Source organism: Bos mutus, chromosome 7, assembly GCF_027580195.1.
Source record: "Bos mutus isolate GX-2022 chromosome 7, NWIPB_WYAK_1.1, whole genome shotgun sequence".
NCBI classification, from domain to species: Eukaryota; Metazoa; Chordata; class Mammalia; order Artiodactyla; family Bovidae; genus Bos; species Bos mutus.
Genome location: NC_091623.1, coordinates 105,924,332 through 105,940,754, shown reverse-complemented (window position 1 = coordinate 105,940,754; position 16,423 = coordinate 105,924,332). Strand labels below are relative to the sequence as shown.

Here is a 16,423-nt window from a genome sequence, read left to right as displayed (position 1 = left end):
TGCAGGGGGCTAGGGTTTGACCTTTGGTCAGGGAACTAGATCTTGAAAGCTGCAACTAAGAGTTCACATGTTGCAACTAAAAAGAATCCTTCATGCTGCAATGAAAAATGAAGATCCTATGTGCCACAACTAAGACTTGGCCAAATAAATAAATAATAAAATAAATATTTAAAAAATAAAGCTAAAAAACCACTGAACTATGATATTGGTCTGCGCTGTTCAATATGGCAGCTACTAGACACATGTGTGTGCTTAGTCGCTCAGTTGTGTCCAACTGTTTGCAACCCCATCGACTGTAGTCCGCCAGGCTCCTCTGTCCATGGGGATTCTCCAGGAAACAATACTGGAGTGGGTTGCCATGCCCTCCTTCAGTGGATCTTGCCAACCCAGGTCTCCCGCATCGCAGGCAGACTCTTTACCAGCTGAGCTACCAGGGAAGCCCTACTAGACACATATGGCTATATTATTGATATAATTAACATATAACATTGGGTGAGTTTCAGGTGTGCAACATAATGATTTGAGATATGTATACACTGTAAGAAAGTTTAGTTGCCATCCATTACCATTCAGTTCCGTTCAGTTCAGTTCAGTCGCTCAGTCATGTCCGACTCTTTGCAACCCCATGAGTCGCAGCACGCCAGGCCTCCCTGTCCATCACTAACTCCCAGAGCTCACCCAAACTCATGTGCATCAAGTCAGTGATGCCATCCAGCCATCTCATCCTCGGTCGTCCCCTTCTCCTCCTGCCTCCAATCCCTCCCAGCATCAGGGTCTTTTCCAATGAGTCAACTCTTCGCATGAGGTGGCCAAAGTACTAGAGTTTTAGCCTCAGCATTAGTCCTTCCAATGAACACCCAGGACTGGTCTCCTTTTGGATGGACTGACTGGTTGGATTTCCTTGCAGTCCAACGGACTCACAAGAGTCCAAGGGACTTGCAAGAGTCTTCTCCAACACCACAGTTCAAAAGCATCAATTCTTCGTCACTCAGCTTTCTTCACAGTCCAACTCTCACATCCATACATGTACACAGTAACAAAAAAATTATTTTCTTGTGATGAGAACATTTAAGATCTACTCTCAGCAACTTTCAAATATACAATACAGTGTTAACTACAGTTACTATTAAAATATTTTTAATAAATAGGCAAAACTGCCTCAACATACACACACACATACCCTCTGGGGTAGGCAGACTTACAAGATGGCTCCCAGTGATTCCTACTTCCTAGTATTCCTGCCCTTGTATAACTATCCCTCTCTTTGAATGTGGGCTATGTGTAGTGACTTGCTTCTAATCAAAAGAACATGGCAAAGATGATGGGATGTTATTTCTGTGATTAGATGTCACTTCCATGATAAGGTTACAAAAGATGGTCATTTCTGTCTTACCAGCAACACTCTCTCTCAGGTTAGCCTGAATGAAGCAAGCTGCCATGCTGAAGCTCACATGGCAAGGAAATGAGGAAAAACTTCAGCTAACAACCGGTGAGGAAACACAGTCCTCAGTCCCACAGTCCCCAGGAAACTGAATTTTGCCAACAATTACGTAAGAGCTTGGAAGCCTTTCTTTCCTCAGTTAAGCCTTCAGATGATATCCAAACAATGACTGATGCCTTGGTTTGTAACCTTGTAAGAGACCCTGAAGCTGTACACCCAGAGAAGCTATGCCTGGATTCCTAAGCCACAGAAATGCAAGATAATAGATGTTCACGGCTATAAGTTTTAGAGCAATGTGATGCACAGCAACAGGTAACTAATATTCCCTCACGGTGTAGAAATACAAAACATTCCCCAGCACTTCTGTGAATCACAGACTGCTTATATTTTCATGTTCCCCCTGGATTTGAACTCTAGGTTTAGTTTGATTTAAGAACCGTCTCATGTTCCACCTACACTACCCCTAATCCATACTCCTTCAATCTAGCCATGACTCTCAGGCTCTTATTTATTTCCACGTTTGCAGATAGCAGGTAAAACAGGCTAACCAAAAAGCTTAAAAGGACAAAATAAGGAAAGAAAAGTCCCTAGTTGGCTTGGAAAAGCTTTAAAATATTTCTACAGATCTAGAAGACCATACATAAACACAGACCTGTGGGCATGCTAGAAGACCTGAGAACATCCTAACTTCTCATCTCTGGCTAACACTGAGGCTCTATTCAAGCAGAAAGTAAAGTCTGTACACTCAGAAAAGCTATGCCTGGCAGTTGTAAACTGCTGGTTCAGCAATGAACATGTGCCCCAACACAAACACAGAGCCCCTCAGGAAGGCCTGGGAGATATAGCAGTCCCGGAAGTTTAAGGAAACCACTACCCATCAGGAAATTTAAATTGTTCTCTAGAAAATATCTATATTTAACACAAAAGAAGGCAGTAATAGAGGAACAGAGAAACAAAAAAATATAAGCTGTATAGTAAACAGCAAAGTCACAAGCATAAATTCCACCTTCTTGGTGATTACATGTTAATGAATTAAACACTCTAAAAGACAGAGCTTGGCAAAATGGACTTTTTTAAATGATCCAACTATACACTGTCTATAAGATTCAAAAACACAAATAGGTTGAAAGTAAAAGTATTGGAAAAGAAATATCAAGCAAAAAGAGAGAGCTGAAATGGCTATAATAATATCAGACAAAATAGACCTTAAGACAAAAATTGTTACTAGAGACAAAATTTCTAAATTAATGAAGAATATATAACAATTATAAAAATGTGTATACCTAATGACAGAATCCCAAAATACACAAAGGAAAAAATAACAGAATTGAAAAGAGAAATAGACAATTCAAAAGACACTCAGCAGACACATCAACCAAAAGCCATGCATGTACCTGAACTGGGTTCTGATTCAACTAAATTGTAAATACACGCACACGCGCATGCATGCACACACACACACACACACACACACACTGTAAGAAAATCAGGGAAATGTAAACACAATGAATATTCAATGATATTAAAGGATTACTGTTCAAGGAGATCAAACCAGTCAATCCTAAAGGAAATCAACCCTGAATATTCATTGGGAGGACTGATGCTGAAGCTCGAATACTTTATATGATGTATGCAGCCTGGAGGGAGGAGGTGAAATATGAGGACTAGATCAAATAAGATTACTCATGAATGAATCACTGAATAATTAACACTGCTGGGTAGAGGGTCCATGGCAGCTCATTTTGTTATTCTTTCTTCTTATGTATGTATTCAAAATGTTCCATAATAGAAAGCTTAAAAAGGCAGAACAAAGCTTTCTGACTGCTCATTCTGAGAAGCACTAGAACCAAAAAATTACTATTTGTTGTTGTTGTTTAGTCATTAAGTTGTGTCTGATTCTTTTGTGACCCCAATGGACTACAGCCCGCCAGGCTCCTCTGTCCATGGGATTTCCCAGGCAAGAATACTGGAGTGGGTTGTCATTTCCTTCTCCAGGGGATCTTTCTGACCCAGGGATTGAACCCACATCTCCTGCATTGGCAGGCGGATTCTTTATCACTGAGCCCCAGGGAAGCCCTTACTATTTGTACATCTACTCAAAAAACATTTTTTGAGCATTTACTATGGGTAGGTTATTGGGATAAACATGTTCTCAAGCAGGTACAGACAAAAATTAATTATAAACAAAGACCGGAAAGGTGTTTTAAGAGAGACCCACATGCAGGGCTTCAAGGGGTTTGTAAGGGAGAGATTATTACTGATGGAGAACAAGGGCAAGCTTGAAATCACAGAATATTCAAGTAGGAAGAATCTTCATCATAACCATCTTATTTACATCTGAAAAATCTGAATTCCAGAGAGAGGAAGTTGATTTGCCCAGTTACCACAGCAACATTCAATAAAGCTGGGATTTATCTGTTCTGTAGCTAACATTCATTGACGGCTTATTATGTCCTGGCACCTTGCTTAGAATTTCACAGATATTATTTCATTTACTCCTCACAATATATTGCATTATTATCCCACTTTACAGAGAAGAAAACAGAGGTTCAGAAAGGTTAAGTGACTCACCCAAGTGGACACAGCCAGGAGGTGGCAGAAACAGGTCTCAAACCAAGGTAGGTTGTCTCCAGCTCCTCTCCTCTCCCTATCCTGGGATTTAACCCAGAGGTCCTTCCATCACTGAGTGCTGGGTTCTGCTGTAATAGAATAGGGAGAGAACAACGGATGTTTCAGGCAGAGGAAATGGAGGAGATATAACTAACACTAATACTTTGTCCTACAGGGCTTTCTAGGACTGACAAATGAACACCTCAAGAGAAGAACCCTATCACATTAATAATTTTATGTCACTAAACATTTTTGTGCATTGTATAAATGCACAAAATTTGCTCCGGTGACCATTTTCCATACAGTGCTCTCTGACCACTTGCTCTGGTTTTCTGCACTTGTCAAACAAAGCCCATATATCTCAGCCCTGCTGAGGGTCATCGAGCCTCCTCTGGCAGTCCTTCCCCACCCCAGATGGACTGCAGCGTGGAAGGCTCCAGGGGCCAAGCTCTCACACACCATTCAGCTCTGTCCTCCTCCCAGAGGGGCTAGGTGACAGCATGGAAATCTGGGCTCTCATCCTTAATAGCACTAGCACAGCTCATCAAGTGACCTTGAGTAAGTCATTCAACCTGGACTTGTTTCCCCATATCTTTCACATTAAAAGGGTCAAACCACATGAGCTTTAACAATGTACATTTTCCATAAAATATTGAATCACTATGCTGTATACCTGAAAGGAAATGTAATATTAGAAGTCAACTGTATTTGAACTTTTTTTTAAAAGGCACATTCTTCTCTGACAAGGCATAATTCCACGAAACTAGGGAGTGAGAAAAAGACACTTAAAAAAAAAGTATTGCGGTTTCCCTGGTGGCTCAGTGGTAAAGAATCCTCCTGCCAATGCGGGAGACATGGGTTCAATTCCTGACCGGGGAAGATCCCACCTGCCGTGAAGCAGCTAAGCCCATGTGCCACAACTACTAAGCCAGTCCTCTAGAGCCTGCTAGCTGCAAAGTGCTGAACCTAATGACCCTGGAGCCTGTGCTCCACTACAAGAGAAGCCACTGCAATGAGAAGCCCATGCACCGCAACTAGAGAGTAGCCCCCACTTGCCGCAGCAAGAGAAAAGCCCGCACAGCAACAAAGACCCAGCATAGTAAAACATAAAATAAACAGCAGAAACAAAAAAATTTACAAACCAAATATAAAATTGTAAATCATATATATAGCATATATGATAAAATAAACATGCTTACGCACTATACGGTGTTAAGGATACAGCATTTTATGCCACTATTGGACTCAAAATATCAGACAAATTGGGCTCTGTAGCCCAGCTTTGCCAAGCACTGAGTATGTCCATGCTAATGCTCAATCACTGTTGTGTCTGACTCTTTGAGACCCTATGGACTGTAGCTTGCCAGGCTCCTCTGCCCATGGGATTCTCCAGGCAAGACTACTGGAGTGGGTTGTCATTTCCTTCTCCAAGGGATATTCCCCACCCAGGGATTGTACCCGCGTGTTCTGCATTGACAGGCATATTCTTTACCTCTGAGCCACTTGGGAAGCCCACTGGGCATGTTATTCTCTTGATTATAATAATAACAATAATAATAGTTAATAGTCATTGAATACTGCCCAGATGTTACAAACTCAACAGTCTAAGGTTCTCTTTGGGGAAAATCATTTAAGTCTCAGTTACCACATCTATAAGAATGAATAGAAGCATACCATAATATAGTAGCAGTAACATTACAGGTATCAGCAAAGGTTTTTTAAACTTATATTATTGAACAAAATTTGAGCTTGCTAAGAACAATTACTCCATTATCCTCCAGGCTAATCCAATGTTAGCCACCTACTGTGAGAAAAAATATATATATTCAACTATTTGTCTTTACTTTTCTTGAAAACTACTATTTTTAAATGTCATCTTATATCTTTAGGGTTGTAAATTCCCATAGCAGTAATAGTAATAAATGTATTATCTCCTTACCTTTCCCATTATTTTTCCAAAAATAACAAATTCAGGCAGCTCATCAGAAAATGCCACAAAAACAAATGAAAAAGAAAAACCTTTGTGAGAGAGGTATACTCTGTTGAAAAGCTAGAGCCAAAAACTGAAGAATTTAAAACCATGTGTATCACAATTAGACGTTCAGTTGCTCTTACTAGGCTATCAAGTATTGAGACTATTTCCACTATCACATGACTAAGCTCTCTCAACTGGATTTTATGATTTTTAGTGATTCAAACTACAGAATCAAAAGAGTGCTAAGAGATAAATCAGTTCAATTCCCTTCTAGTTCCATTCCTATGTTCAGGAAAGAAAAATGAGAGCCCCAAAATACAATCAAGCAGTCAGTCAACTATTAGCTGCTCCACACTTACTATCATTTGCCTCTCTCTAGGTTCTTGGGATGCCTCATGAACAAAAGAACACCAAAAAGAATCCCTGCCCTCATGACACACACTGTGGCAGAGACAAGTGACTTGTCCAGACAACACTTCAGACCAGGAGCAAAACTAGGTTACCCTACACCTAGACGTGGGCTAGAACCTTTACACCCAGTAACCAGACACCTTGTTTCACAGCAAAATTTGAATGACATCTGTGGTTAGGATTATTCTTCCTATATTTTGCTCAAAATGCCTTCAGAACTTTCCTTCAATTCCATCTGTTTGGCAGAGATATAAATTTCTGATTGCCAGGTCAATTTGGGTTGACTACAGCATGCTTCAACAAATCGAGTGAAACTAGACAATACAATGTCACAGACTATATTATGTCTTGTAGCATGAATAATGCTGAAAAGTTCACAAAGTTTTCTGGAATCTTTCAGGAGATAGGCATACACGCTAGGCATTTCCATATTGCCCTATGCCTTCACTATAGTATTTCTCGTGTTATAAGTGCTTATTTTGTCTCCCTCTCTAAACTGTAAGCTCCGTGATGGGGCAGGGGCTTCTATGTGCCCCATTGGATTGATATCTGCCCTAAGTCTGAATGCATGATTGGCACTTAATCCGTAGTTATGGGGGAATGAATGAGTGATCATTTTCCCTCTCAAGCTTCTCAATGACCCTTTGAAGTGAATAGACATTACTACCACATTTTACTGGCCTCAGAACTAAGACTCAGAAAGTCCACGTCATATTTCAAACGTCACATAGATGGTCATAAAAACATGACCTCCTGACAATTATTCCAGTGACTTTATGTTTCTTATAGACTAGAACCTCCTGTTTTTCATTTTCTGAGCTCTTTACAGAGTTGGTCACCATATCTGGCCCCTAAGGAGGCAGTAATAAACCTAATTATTAAAAATTACTATTGAGGAAACAGACTTTAAGTCAAAAACTGTCATATGAGACTTAGAAGGACATAATGTAATGATAAGAGGATCAATACACTGGGAAGATACAACAATTACATGTACCTTCCCAGGGATGGCAGAGCCTGGGGGGCTGCCGTCTATGGGGTCGCACAGAGTCGGCCACGACTGAAGTGACTTAGCAGCAGCAGCAGCAACATCAGAGCACTTAAATATATGAAGCAAAACTTGACAAAACTGAAGGGTTAAATAGACAGCAATACAATAATAGTAAGGAACTTCAATAAGTCACTTTAAATAATGGATAGAATATCCATATGAAAGATCAATAAGGAAACAGGACTTGGACACATCATAGATGAAGTGGATCTAAAAGACATACAGAACATTCTATCCAACAGCAGCCAAATATATATTCTTCTCAAGTGTACACAGAACTTTCTCCAGAATAGGCCACATATTAGGTCATAAAATAAGTCTTAACAAATTTAAGATTAAAGTCATACTAAGTATCTTTTCTGATCACAATAGAATAAAACTAGAAGAACCATAAATTCCTAGAAACTTACAATCTACCGATACTACTATGAAAAAAAACAGAAAGTCTGAAAAGGCCTGTCGTGAAAATGGAGACTGACACAGTCAAAGGATCATACATCATGACCAAGTGGGATTTATCACTGGGATACAAGAATGGGTCAACACACAAAAATCAACTAATCGATACACCGCATTAAATAAAGGATAAAATCACATGATCATCTCAATAGATACAGAAAAAGCATTTGACAAAATTCAATACTCATTCATGATTTAAAAACTGTCAATAAACTAGTAATGGAAAGGAAGCACCTCAACAAAATAAAGGCCATTTATGAAAAACCCACAGCCAACATCATTATAAAAGTGGAAAACTAAAATCTTTTCCTTGATGATCAGAAACAAGGCAAGGATGCCCACTCTCTCAATAAACCAGTTATAGAAAGACAAATACTGCATAATTCCACAGGTATGATGTAGCTAAAATAGTCAAATTCATAAAACCAGAGTGGAATGATGGTTGCCAGGGGAGAGTGGAAAATGGGAAGTTACTAATCAACAGGCATACAGTTTTTGTCAAGCAAAATGTGCAAATTCTAGATATCTGCTGTATTAACAACTGTACCTATAGTCAACAGAACTGTACTGTATACTTAAACATTTGTTAAGGGGTTAGATCTCATGTAAAGTGCCCTTACTACAATAAAATTTTAAATTTTTAAAGAAGCATTATTATTATTATTAAGAAGAAATAAAAATAATTTTTTTAAAAAGAAAGGAGTTTTGGAATCAGAAGGTTCAAATCCCAACCCTGCCAGTAACTAGCTGAGGGATCTTGAGTGGGCATCTTCATATACTTATTCATCTTACAAAAAGAACATCATAGTTCCTATCTCCAGGGAGGCTGGAATAAAAGAGCTAGTGCATGTAGAGGTCAACAAAATACTGGAATTTCCCATGTAGGACCTTAAGGCCAATACCCCCTCCCCAGATTCACAGAAATGGCAAAGGCTTCAAGAAGGAACCATGTGAGAAGGGAGGAGGGAAGGGGGTTGATGATGGAGGACACATGTACACCCATAGCTAATTCATGTCAATGTAAAGCAAAAACCGCTACAATATTGCAAAGTAATTAGCCTCCAATTAAAATAAATTAATTTTTTTAAAAAGAAGGGTCCTTGGCTTCTTCAAACCTGCTTATGTTGTACAGATGTACCAAACCAGGGAGTTCTAAGACTCAGATGCTCACAGATTGGTACCCACCTAGACAGAAGGCACTCATAATTCCATTCAAAATCCCTGAAAGGCTTCTTCCCAGCTTCTGCTCAACTCAAAGTCAGCTTGTCAACTCCTACAGGTTCCTGCAGCTTCATTCACTTTGGACAGTATTTCCTGGTGGCTTATATATAAAAAATTCTAAATGCTTTGAATTCTCAGTTGGCATATGAACAAAGGAAGTACTTTTTGTTCAAACTAAAACCTCTGAAGAAACAAGCAAGGGGCTGAGGTAGGAGAGCAGCCCGGCAGTCAGCACAGGCCAAGTAAACAGCCTAACACTATTAACAGAACGATGTGAACAATGGGAGACAGCAAAACTCTCCCATATGCCCCCAAACAAAGCCCCAATCCAAGAGCACCACAGACAGGCATGGCGGCAGGCTGGAAAATGCTGCCTACAGATCAATCCCCAATCTTTGTTCAGTTTCCCAAATCTTATAGCACACAGACATTTGCTACATTGGACCTTGTGACATGAAAGTCACTGCTGAAGAGTTTTGACAATTTATGAGTGATATTTATTGTAGTTTATGACCTCTACAAGGGAAAAGCTTGGAGCTGCTCTTCAAAATGCAACATTTTTTTAAACCTTCATTCACTCAAGAAATATTTACTGGGCACTCCTCTGTGTTAGATGCTGAACTAAATAGATCCTGGGGATCTGACAGTAGCAAACAGAAATGGTTCTGGCCCTCAGGGAAACTATGTTCCAATGGCACCAACAGACAAAAGCAACTAGACAAAAATAAATACATAAATACTAAGTGCAGTAAGTTCTACAAAGGAAGCAAATAAGGAGCTGAATGGGGAATAATATTAAAGTTTGAGGAAAGAGGTAACATTTTACCTGACATTCAAACAACGAGGAAAAAAAGTCATGAAAAGAGATGTGGAATTGTATAATCCCATTTTTAAAGAATGTCCAGAAAGGCAAACATATAGACACAGAAAGTAGATTGCTGCTGCTAAGTCACTTCAGTCATGTCCGACTCTGTGTGACCCCAAAGACAGCAGCCCAAAGTAGACTAGTGGTTGCCTAAAGGAGATTGGCCCTGGGTGTTCACTGGAGGGACTGATGTTGAAGCTGAAACTCCAATACTTTGGCCACCTGATGCGAAGAACTGACTCATTTGAAAAGACCCTGATGCTGGGAAAGACTGAGGGCAGGAGGAGAAGGGGACAGAAGATGAGATGGTTGGATGGCATCACCGGCACAATGGACATTAGTTTGGGTAGACTCCGGGAGTTGGTGATGGACAGAGAGGCCTGGCGTGCTGCGGTTCATGGGGTCACAAAGAGTTGGACATGACTGAGCGACTGAACTGAACTGAATGGGGAGGGTGTGGGAGTGAGTATAAATAGGCATGAGGTTTCTTTTTGAGGTGACGGAAATGTTCTAAAATTCTATCCCTGCCCTGGATATTTACCCATGAGAAATGAAAGTATCAGATCAGATCAGATCAGTCGCTCAGTCGTGTCTGACTCTTTGCGACCCCATGAATCGCAGCACGCCAGGCCTCCCTGTCCATCACAAACTCCTGGAGTTCACTCAGACTCACGTCCATCGAGTCAGTGATGCCATCCAACCATCTCATCCTCTGTCGTCCCCTTCTCCTCCTGCCCCGAATCCCCCCAGCATCAGAGTCTTTTCCAATGAGTCAACTCTTCGCATGAGGTGGCCAAAGTACTGGAGTTTCAGCTTCAGTATCATTCCTTCCAAAGAAATCCCAGGGCTGATCTCCTTCAGAATGGACTGGTTGGATCTCCTTGCAGTCCAAGGGACTCTCAAGAGTCTTCTCCAACACCACAGTTCAAAAGCATCAATTCTTCGGCCCTCAGCTTTCTTCACAGTCCAACTCTCACATCCATACATGACCACAGGAAAAACCATAGCCTTGACTAGACGAACCTTTGTTGGCAAAGTAATGTCTCTGCTTTTGAATATGCTATCTAGGTTGGTCATAACTTTCCTTCCAAGGAGTAAGCGTCTTTTAATTTCATGGCTGCAATCACCATCTGCAGTGATTTTGGAGCCCCCAAAAATAAAGTCTGACACTGTTTCCACTGTTTCCCCATCTATTTCCCATGAAGTGGTGGGACTGGATGCCATGATCTTCGTTTTCTGAATGTTGAGCTTTAAGCCAACTTTTTCACTCTCCTCTTTCACTTTCATCAAGAGGCTTTTGAGTTCCTCTTCACTTTCTGCCATAAGGGTGGTGTCATCTGCATATCTCAGGTTATTGATATTTCTCCCGACAAGCTTGATTCCAGCTTGTGTTTCTTCCAGTCCAGCGTTTCTCATGATGTACTCTGCATATAAGTTAAATAAACAGGGTGACAATATACAGCCTTGACGAACTCCTTTTCCTATTTGGAACCAGTCTGTTGTTCCATGTCCAGTTCTAACTGTTGCTTCCTGACCTGCATACAAATTTCTCAAGAGGCAGATCAGGTGGTCTGGTATTCCCATCTCTTTCAGAATTTTCCACAGTTTATTGTGATCCACACAGTCAAAGGCTTTGGCATAGTCAATAAAGCAGAAATAGATGTTTTTCTGGAACTCTCTCGCTTTTCCCATGATCCAGCGGATGTTGGCAATTTGATCTCTGGTTCCTCTGCCTTTTCTAAAACCAGCTTGAACATCAGGAAGTTCACAGTTCACATATTGCTGAAGCCTGGCTTGGAGAATTTTGAGCATTACTTTACTAGAGTGGGAGATGAGTGCAATTGTGTGGTAGTTTGAGCATTCTTTGGCATTGCCCTCTTTGGGATTGGAATGAAAACTGACCTTTTCCAGTCCTGTGGCCACTGCTGTGTTTTCCAAATTTGCTGGCATATTGAGTCCAGCACTTTCACAGCATCATCTTTCAGGATTTGGAATAGCTCAACTGGAATTCCATCACCTCCACTAGCTTTGTTCATAGTGATGCTTTCTAAGGCCCACTTGACTTCACATTCCAGGATGTCTGGCTCTAGGTCAGTGATCACACCATCGTGATTATCTGGGTCGTGAAGCTCTTTTTTGTACAGTTCTTCTGTGTATTCTTGCCATCTCTTCTTAATATCTTCTGCTTCTGTTAGGTCCATACCATTTCTGTCCTTTATCGAGCCCATCTTTGCATGAAATGTTCCTTTGGTATCTCTGATTTTCTCGAAGAGATCCCTAGTCTTACCCATTCTGTTGTTTTCCTCTATTTCTTTGCACTGATCGCTGAAGAAGGCTTTCTTATCTCTTTTTGCTATTCTTTGGAACTCTGCATTCAGATGTTTATATCTTCCCTTTTCTCCTTTGCTTTTAGCTTCTCTTCTTTTCACAGCTATTTGTAAGGCCTTCCCAGACAGCCATTTTGCTGTTTTGCATTTCTTTTCTATGGGAATGGTCTTGATCCCTGTCTCCTGTACAATGTCATGAACCTCATTCCATAGTTCATCAGGCACTCTATCTATCAGATCTAGGCCCTTAAATCTATTTCTCACTTCCACTGTATAATCATAAGGGATTTGATTTAGGTCATACCTGAACGGTCTAGTGGTTTTCCCTACTTTCTTCAATTTAAGTCTGAATTTGGCAATAAGGAGTTCATGGTCTGAGCCACAGTCATCTCCCGGTCTTGTTTTTGCTGACTGTATAGAGCTTCTCCATCTTTGGCTGCAAAGAATATAATCAATCTGATTTTGGTGTTGACCATCTGGTGATGTCCATGTATAGAGTCTTCTCTTGTGTTGTTGGAAGAGGGTGTTTGTTATGACCAGTACATTTTCTTGGCAAAACTCTATCAGTCTTTGCCCTGTTTCATTCCGTATTCCAAGGCCAAATTTGCCTGTTACTCCAGGTGTTTCTTGACTTCCTACTTTTGCATTCTAGTCCCCTATAATGAAAAGGACATCTTTTTTGGGTGTTAGTTCTAAAAGATCTTCTAGGTCTTCATAGAACCGTTCAACTTCAGCTTCTTCAGCATTACTGGTTGGGGCATAGACTTGGAGTACTGTGATATTGAATGGTTTGCCTTGGAAACGAACAGAGATCATTCTGTCATTTTTGAGATTGCATCCAAGTACTGCATTTCGGACTCTTTTATTGACCATGATGGCCACTCCATTTTTTCTGAGGGATTCCTGCCCGCAGTAGTAGATATAATGGTCCTCTGAGTTAAATTCACCCATTCCAGTCTATTTCAGTTTGCTGATTCCTAGAATGTCGACATTCACTCTTGCCATCTCCTGTTTGACCACTTCCAATTTGCCTTGATTCATGGACCTGACATTCCAGGTTCCTATGCAATATTGCTCTTTACAGCATCGGACCTTGCTTCTATCACCAGTCACATCCACAGCTGGGTATTCTTTTTGCTTTGGCTCCATCCCTTCTTTCTTTCTGGAGTTATTTCTCCACTGATCTCCAGTAGCATATTGGGCACCTACTGACCTGGGGAGTTTCACTTTCGGTATCCTATCATTTTGCCTTTTCATACTCTTCATGGGGTTCTCAAGGCAGGAATACTGAAGTGGTTTGCCATTCCTTTCTCCAGTGGACCACATTCTGTCAAATCTCTCCACCATGACCCGCCCGTCTTGGGTTGCCCCACGGGCATGGCTTAGTTTCATTGAGTTAGACAAGGCTGTGGTCCTAGTGTGATTATATTGACTAGTTTTCTGTGAGTATGGTTTCAGTGTGTTTGCCTTCTGATGCCCTCTTGCAACATCTACCGTCTTACTTGGGTTTCTCTTGAAAGTATAAGTATACAAAAAGACTCATTATAAGTACTCAAAAGTATATTCATGGAATCCTTATTCATAATAGTGCAAAATGGAAATAATTCAAATACTGATCAAAAGTAAAGGGATAAACAAATTGTTATATACTTATACAATTGAAAAATACTCAGCTATATGAAAGAACTAACTCTCATATACACAAAGATCCATGGATGAGTCTCAAAAACATTGTGCAGAGCAAAAGATGCCACATACATGCCCAAAAGTAAAGACTTTATTATTCCATTCATATGAAATTCTAAAAAAAGAAAATATCTATGGTGACAGAAGTCAGAAAGTGGTTTCTAGGGGAGGGGGCAGGAGAAAGAGTAACTGGGAAGGGGCACAAGGAATGACCTTCTGAAGTGATGGAAATGTTTTATATCCTGTTTTGCATGGTGGTTGCTCCAGTTATGTATTTGCAGAAACTCATCAAATTGAATATTTAACCTGCACATCTTTTCAATGTAAAATATATCTGAGATTAAAATAAACTGGCTTTAAAAATTAATCCTCTAACCACCAAAAACCTACTGTATAGCACATGGAACTCTGCCCAATGTTATGGGCCAGTCTGTATGGAAAGGGCGTTTGGGGGAGAATGGATACATGTATATTTATGGCTGAGTCACTTCACTGTTCACCTGAAACTATCACAACATTGTTAACTGACTTTACCCCAATACAAAATGCTTTTGGTGTTTAAAAAATTTTAATTCAATTTTTTTTAAAAAGCAGTTTTGATTATGTCAAAAATAAATCAATTAATCCTCTCCATAGACTGATACATGTACATACACACAACATTCTTCCTGTAATTTCTGCATGTTCTCAGACCCCAGCAGTTCACACAATCTGGATTAAGAACTCCCGGACAAATGACTTTCCAATATCTCACATTCTCTGAATTCTCTGAAGAAAAAAAAAAAATTCTGAAATCACAGGTAATCACAAAGTCAATAGGGAAAAATGAGTCCTCATGATTCACATTTTACCTATAACGTAAATCAAGAAATGTACACAACCTTCCTTGGAAGTTAACAGCTAAGGTTAATATCTTTATCCTGGCCCTGTGGAGCAAAGGCTGAAGACAGGGAACTCATTGGACTGGAGATGGCTGCTAGCCAGAGGAGATGTGCATGAAACAGAAGTCCTGGTTTGAAGCCTTAGTTTTACCACTAGCACACTGAAGAACCCTAAAGGAATTCTAGAATCAATCAGGCCAAATGTCTCATTTCAAGGATGAACACCCTGAGTTCCAGAGAAAGGGATTAACTGGCTCAAGTTCAAATAGCAAGTAAGTAACAGGGCCTGATTAGAACCCTGTCTTATCAAACCCAACTGTTATGGACCCTGTTGTTTTGTTTGGCCAGTGTCTATTTTCTAGGAATTTCTTCTTTGTCCTATTATACACAGGCCTGTCATAGAGCTACCATATTCCTTTAAAGTAACCCACACCACCAGGCCTACAGTATATGGGTCTACAGAGACAGGTGGGAGAGAAGAGGGGAGAGGAAGGAGGAGAAGATGGGGAGAAGGAGGAAGAGGAGGACAGAAGAGAGAGACATCCCATCTGTCTTTTTTTTATTATTCATTTTTTCTTGTTTTTTTTTTTGGCTGCACTGGGTCTTCATTGCTTTGTGCAAGCTTCCTATAGTTGTGGCAAGCAGGGACTACTCTTTGTTGGGGTGTGTGGTGGCTTCTCTTGTTGGGGTCTGCAGCTCTAGAGTACAGGCTCAGTAGCTGTGGCACACGGGCTCAGCTGCCCCATCACAGCATGTGGAATCTCCCCAGAAAAGGGATCGAATCTGTATCTCCTGCATTGACAGGTGGATTCTTATCCACTGGGCCACCTGGGAAGCCTAGAAGCTGGTCTTTTAAAGTTAGACTTTGTTGTTGTTTATTTTTCATTGAGGTATAGCCAGTGTACAATATTAGATAAGTTTTAGGTGTACAACACAGTGATTCACAATTTTTAAAGGTTGCATTCCATTCATAGTTATTTTAAAATACTGGTTATATTCACTGTGTTGTCCATCTGCTTTTAGATGCTCATACCAGAAGCCTGTGGCAATGACCATTATCTGTCCCATAGTCTGGAAAATCCGTTAAGTCAGAGGTGCCCAATGATTAGGCCTGCTACTCAACCTAGAGATTATTTCTGTAGAGCTTTTAAGAGTTCAGAGAATATTCAAGAAGGTATTTAGTAGAAGAAATTAGAAGAAAACATGGGCAGGATGCTCTTTGACATCAGTTTTAGTGATTTTTTTTTCATATGTCTCCTCACCTAAGGGAAACAAAAGCAAAAATAAACAAATGGTTCTGTATCAAACTAAAAAGCTTTCACAAAACCAGGGAAACCAACAAATGAAAAAGCTACCTACTGAATGGGAGAAGATACTTGCAAATAATATATCTATAAGAAGTTAATATTCAAAATATACAAAGAACTCATACAACTCAACATCAAAAAAAAAAAAAACCCTCATTCTAAAAATGGGCAGAGCATCTGATTAAACAT

General features: G+C 40.2%; 1 long non-coding RNA gene across 1 annotated transcript in view; it reads right to left on the bottom strand.

The window, feature by feature from the left end:
* LOC138988657 (uncharacterized) overlaps nt 1-16,423 on the bottom strand; it is a 99,485-nt gene that overhangs the window by 58,168 nt on the left and 24,894 nt on the right. Inside the window, exon 2 of the long non-coding RNA XR_011464929.1 lies at nt 4,013-4,140. This is a non-coding gene — a long non-coding RNA (uncharacterized lncRNA). The remainder of the gene's footprint in view (nt 1-4,012; nt 4,141-16,423) is intronic.